Genomic DNA, 6,418 nt, shown 5'->3' on the forward strand with positions numbered 1-6,418 from the left:
GAAAATGGTGCACCTTCTGAAAATGATCAGCCCATATACCCGCGAGATACCTCCGTCCTATAGAACATTGGATAAGATGATGGAGAATCATTTGCTGCTGGTGTAATCTGGCACAAGAAGAGCTTTTTTTTTTTTTATCGCCGCACGCCCGTTACACGGAGGAAAACATTGTGGTTAGTGGGGGATGGTCGGAGGCAATGGAACTGTCAATGAATGTGTGTTGTCGTACCTGCGAATCCACGAGTCAGCGCTAACACCATGCATGCGCAAACACAAACTTTAAATGTCCACAATGGCGGGGGACGGGGGTGATGTGGGGGGCGACGTGGTGGCTCAACGCGTCGTACTCAAAACAAAATTGTCCTTTTTTAAATTTCAAACAACAAAATAATTATATGAAATAAAACTGAACGTCTGTATTGATCAGAATTCAAATGATTACTTTAATCGGGTGTTGCCAAACATATGGGTCGAGGGCCAGAGACTGGCCCCTTGGTGAATTTTGAAAGTGAGAAATATATATATATTATTATATATATTATTATATTTCATTTGTATGTTCTTTTTTCTAATATACTTGTACCTATTTGCAGATAAACAAAAGGGGGGAAAAACACGGACTTATTGTTATATATAGGTAATTATGTTATGATTGAACTGGTCCGGCCCACTTCACATCCACTCGGGCTGTAAGTGGGCCCCTGAACCTGAATGAATTTGACAGCCCTGAAACAAAGTAAAGCCTTCTGATGGATTTGTAACCAATATACCGGGGTTGGTGTTGTTAAAGAAACATTTTGGTTTTTTTTTTTTTAATTATAGACATAAAGGTGAATCAAGGATGCCAGGAATTCAATTAAAAAAAAAAAAAAACCAAAAAAAACAACCTAATTTCGCAATAAGTAAAGCACAATAAAATACAATATTTTGCTAATATTTTCCGTGCCTAGTAGGTTGGAGGTTGAATGCCACCTCAGCACCTTGGCGTTGGAACTCGGAACGTGCCGTTTTCATCAAACTTAGGCTCCTACTGCTGGCGGAGTATCGGCAAGTCAACCACTCTGAAAGAGAAAGTACAAAAAGTGCCACATGATACAGTTTTATTATACAGTTTTTGGATCAATAGGAGAACAAGTACTTAAGAAACGCCATTAACTATCACTTTGAGTACTTTTTGTATAACCAGTACTGGATGAAAATGATGTGTCCTAGCAGGATTTCTGGGCAGGTTGCTATGGAAACGTGGCTTGAAACTACCTTCTCTAAAGTTGTAATTAAAGTAGATGTTGACACTTAAGGTGTCAAAACAGTGACACCTTCAATCAATAAAAAGTTCAGAGATTTATGTTGTGTCGATGAAGGTCTTCGCGAAGGCTTTCATTATGTTTGTTGAAGTTCAGTTAGACATCTGGACTGGCTTTGAAGATTCTTCGTCAGGACTGAACTGAGGTTTATTTTCTTCTAAAAAAGAATACATTTATACATTTAATGATATAGCTGCAGTATATATATGGCGTTTCAAGATACGTGCTACCTGAAATATGAGATTTCCAAGTTACGAGTAAGCAACTTTTGCAAGATTTTCTTCGTGATACGAGGACACATCCAGTTCCGAGTGCTCAGCCGAGCTCCATTTTTCCACTCGACGCTGTCTTGCTTGATTATTTTACCCGTTGCTTTATTTCTCTCTTTCTTTTTCTCTTTCTCTCTCTCTCTCTCTCTCTCGTTCTCTCTTTCTATCATCTAAATTGCATCCTTACTCCCAGGCCTTTTTTTTTTTTACCCATTTTTATAACACCAATATAAAATGTTTTCTTAATTGTTACTATTTCATATTATCAATATATTTGTTTACATAGTTGTTTTTGATGTTTAGATTTATAGTATATTTCTGGGAGGCTCGAACGAATTAATTGTTTTTTTATTTTATTAGTTTGTTTTTTAATGGGGAAAATGCAATCGAGATACGAGTGCATCGTCACACAAGCGCTGTTGTGGAACGGATTAAACTCGTATCTTGAAGCCCCACTGTATTTATTTATGCGTGCATTTATATATATGTATATATATATATTTATATATATGTATATATATATTTATATATGTGTGCATATCTATAGCAACTGATTCTTTGTCTCTTTTTTAAAAACACCACACAGGTTGTGGTTGTGTTAGGGCTTGTGTCCAAATCCTTGGACGTGTTTCTCCATCTGACCCAAGCTCTTGTCTTGTCTCATTTTGTTTTTAAACCTCTTAGTAAATTGCCACACTGTTGCAGCGCTCCCCATGACATGCCAGCTATAAAAAATCTGTTTACTGTAAATTGCACCCCACTCGGTCTAAAATACCATCTGCGGCCCAAACAGGGCTGTGCTTTCAGCCACTAAAAAAAGACCTTTTGATTGGCTCTTCAGGAGGCAGGGGGTCCACACTGGCCCAAGGCCCCAAAACACTAATTCAGCTTCTACTTAAGGCTGTTTTCCTGTTTGACGTTACCTCCATGCAGTTCGCTGATCAGACTGTTTGCCTCACATCTTTGGCTGGTGGTTTAAAATTAAGATAAAAAAAAAAAATGTAAAAAATGTGATAAGGATTGCAGTTATCTTAGCAAAAGAAAGTCTCTAAATATGCAGTTAGCCAAACAATTCTTAAATAGTCTAATGTAAAGGAGCGACTAAAACAAAAATCAACAACTGTGATTCACGCCAAAATATATTAAGTTAGCTAAGAAAAAAAGAAGCCAAAAGAACTATGAAATTAGAAAAAAAAGAACAACCATGAATTTAGCAAAAAACAATAACTTGGAAGTTAGCCATACAAATCTATGAAGTTACCAAAAAACACAGCTGTGAAGGTAGCCCAAAAGATAGTAACTATAAAGTTAGCAAAAACACAAGCTCTATGAAGTTAGCCCAAAAGAAACCATCTATAAATTTAGCAAAAACACAACAAATCAGACGTTAGCCAAAAAACAATTATGGAGTTAGCAAAAAACAACAACTATAAAGTTACCCCAAAACAAAAACTATGAAATTAGCAAAAAAACAACTGCGAAGTTAGCAAAAAACAATAACTAGGAAGTTAGCCATGCCAAGTCAACTATAAAGTTAACAAAACAAAAACAACAAATAGGAGTTTGGCCATAAATCAACAACTATAAAGTTAGCCAAAAGAAACTATGAAGTTACCGTAAAACAACAACTATTATGCTGTTAGTCGAAACAAATCTTAATTAGTCTAAGGTTAAGAAGTATTTATATCAGGTTCATGCGCACTCTACCTATTGCTGTTGATGTTGTTAATGAGAGGAAGGATTGTTATGTAATTGTTTAACCATGATATGGTTCCTAGAAAAATAGTTAAGACCCATCTAATACTTTCAGTATATGTCTTATGTTTACATGATTGAACTAATGGTCAGTTTGTCATAGCCATTGGAAAATCCACTTAAATGCATTAACAGATATTTTCAGGAAGTTGACGTTTTTACTCATGTTAATGCTTAAGAATTGAGTGCTATTCTAAATTTAAAACGAAAAGGGTGAGTGCTGACAGGAAGGGCAGTTACTAGAAAAAAAAGTTACCACATACATTGGCGTAAAAGTCAAAAGAATCTCTAATAATCAGCCAGACGTTAAGCCTGGACTTCCGACTCTGCACTTATTCAAAGGTCACTGCTGGGTTTTTCCCAGTAAGGCTCACGGCATTCGTACATTTCCATGAATTGGCTGATCTGTCTCAGAGGGTTTGTTCATAAGTGCATTTCTTCTCTCAGTGCTAATCTCCGGCTCGCTCTGCTCATTTTGGACACCATTAAATACACAATTGCTCCCGTTCGTCGATGAATTAAGTCGACCCCAACCGCTCCCATCAATCTGCTGAAGATCTAGAGAACTAGAGATGCGAAATAGTAGGTGAAAAAAACCTGAATAAATGGAATCTAGTTGGATAGCGGTATTTCTTGACATAAGCTTTTTGTTACATTTTGGTTTGGTGGTGGATTGGATTTTGTTGATAAAAAATATATACCATGGTTCAAAAGCAAAAAAAAATTTGGCTCTTGGTTAAAAAAAGGTACCTGTGGCACCTGAGATTTTGAGATTTTGTACCCTACACGTTTTGCTACGCTGTACTGTTCAAAATGCTGTGCTAAATATGTACTACATCTTCTTCGCATATTGGGCCAAAACATTAAAACTAGCTATGATATTATGTATATTTACATGTTATGTAATATCTGTAAGAACTGTTATCGATTTTTTTTTCTCTCCAATAATGTCAACCCAATAACGCAATGCCTGGGTTTTGCCAAATGACGTGCGCCCTAAAAAAAAGTTATGGGGAGAAACGGCTGTATATTAAAATGAAAGTCACTAGATGGCAGCATTGCAGCTCATTTAATTAATCTCGTACTCATACGGTGGTTTGTACAAATAAATAATTAAATATTACCAGGCCCATCGGAAAACAGAAATTAAATGTTTGGACAACATCTGCATATAGGATATCGGCAAAAAGTTATATTATAATAATTTTATCCCCTTACCTTATATGCTAATTGCAAGGATTAGCCACAATACCGGTGCAAAAACATAGATTATCATTCAAATTCTAAATTGTCCACATTACAGTCACCCTCTAGACCCTCGTAGTGTCAATAGTGTCCAATTGATCTCATACCTAATCTAATGTTTCTGGATAGAGGACACAGACTTCCTGGAGCAGGAACAGGAAGACAAGTCAGATAAAGACAGGACATCAAGTGGTGATCTTCCTGCTGCAATGCAGTACTTGCCAAACTTTTTCTGCAGCACCGCCCCCACCCCCCCATCCCCGTTTTAGTAGACTGTAGACCTCTGTATTTCCTACAAAACTGCTATTCTCGTTAAAACAAGGGTCGTAAATCAAATATGTCAATCGAAATAAACAAGCTGCAAAATTGAAATAAAATTAAACGATACTTTTTTTTTGTTTATCATAAAATGTTTATCAGAAAACAGAGATTCTTGGGTTTGGTTCGAGGAACACCGTACTTGGCGCCTCCAAGTGGCAGTCTGATGCAGCACATCTGCTGTTAACACAAACGTTTCCCCCCGTCTGGGTTAAATAATATATATAATTCTATAGTGTGTAGTACTGACAAAATACGACAAGATCGTCAATTTAAGCAGTACACCAACATATAATGTCTATATCTAGCGTATATTTTGTTTATGAGTAGCTTCACGTATACGTATATTTTGTTTATGAGTAGCTTCAAAGCCAAAAAAGTGTGGATAGCAGATGCTGGTACACAAGCCTAGAGTGCCCTCTAGCGGCGGTCGGTGTGAAAATAAGAAACACGTGAAATGTTGTGAAAATATATTTTAATATATTAGTCGCACCTAAGTATAGGTCGCAAACCCAGCCATAGGATGAAAAGAAGTTCGACTCATAGTCCAGAAAATACGGTACTTTGAAATACATCACAAATATGTTTGCTGGTTAGTGTGAGCTCAGGTCTGGGAGCTAAACATAAAAATACATTTAAAAAAAAAATCTGACGTCACATCACCCGAACTTGATGGCCTCAAGAAATACATGAGCTAAGATGCTGCCTATTTCAATATTTCTGTTTCCTCGTGGTAAAAACACACCGAGATGACATTGAAGAAAAACAGCCATTTAGCCAGAGCGAGGTGCAGAGGACGGATGCTGCGGCTCAGCTTGCTGCCGGTATTTAATACGCGGTGAGGTCATTCTTCTTTGCCCGACACTTTCTATCTCCTGCCTCCAGCTCGGTGCACGGAGCGTGATAGCAGCGAGGTGCACTGTAATTTTCTTTCCCTCTCTCATCTTTATCTCCTCGGCTCGGTTTGGTTGCGGTTATGAGCGCGCCTTGTCCTACACACGTTCACGTGTGTAATCTCACTCCGCGTAGTGTGTCATTTAAATGAGCTGTTCGCGGGGGTTTTCACCCCACTCTCACACGGCCCACCATAAAACGGACAGCACACACAACATGACACCAAACAAGACTTACAAGACCAATCGCACAAAACGACTTGTATGTATTTCATGCTTTGATTTTTGTCAAATATATGTCAAATCCTTATGTCTAAATTGTGAAATAATATGTACATATATGTATGTAGAAATCTTTCTGTGCATGTAAATACTGTATGTATATATGTATATGTACAAACAAAACAATATATAAATGTATAAATGTTAATTTTGTATATATATTATATATATCTATGTATAGTGTATATTTTTGTCCAACTCTGAAAATATAATATTTCAACATGTCAAATTATCACCAAAACAAGCAAGACATTCCTGGGACGTTTTTTTGCAAATTTTCACAGTGCTTTTTTTTGGTGATATATTGACATATACAAATATATTTTCTGCAGCATGTTTTAGGACCTAATCT

Source organism: Cynoglossus semilaevis, chromosome 18 (assembly GCF_000523025.1).
Source record: "Cynoglossus semilaevis isolate Cse_v1.0 chromosome 18, Cse_v1.0, whole genome shotgun sequence".
NCBI lineage: Eukaryota > Metazoa > Chordata > Actinopteri > Pleuronectiformes > Cynoglossidae > Cynoglossus > Cynoglossus semilaevis.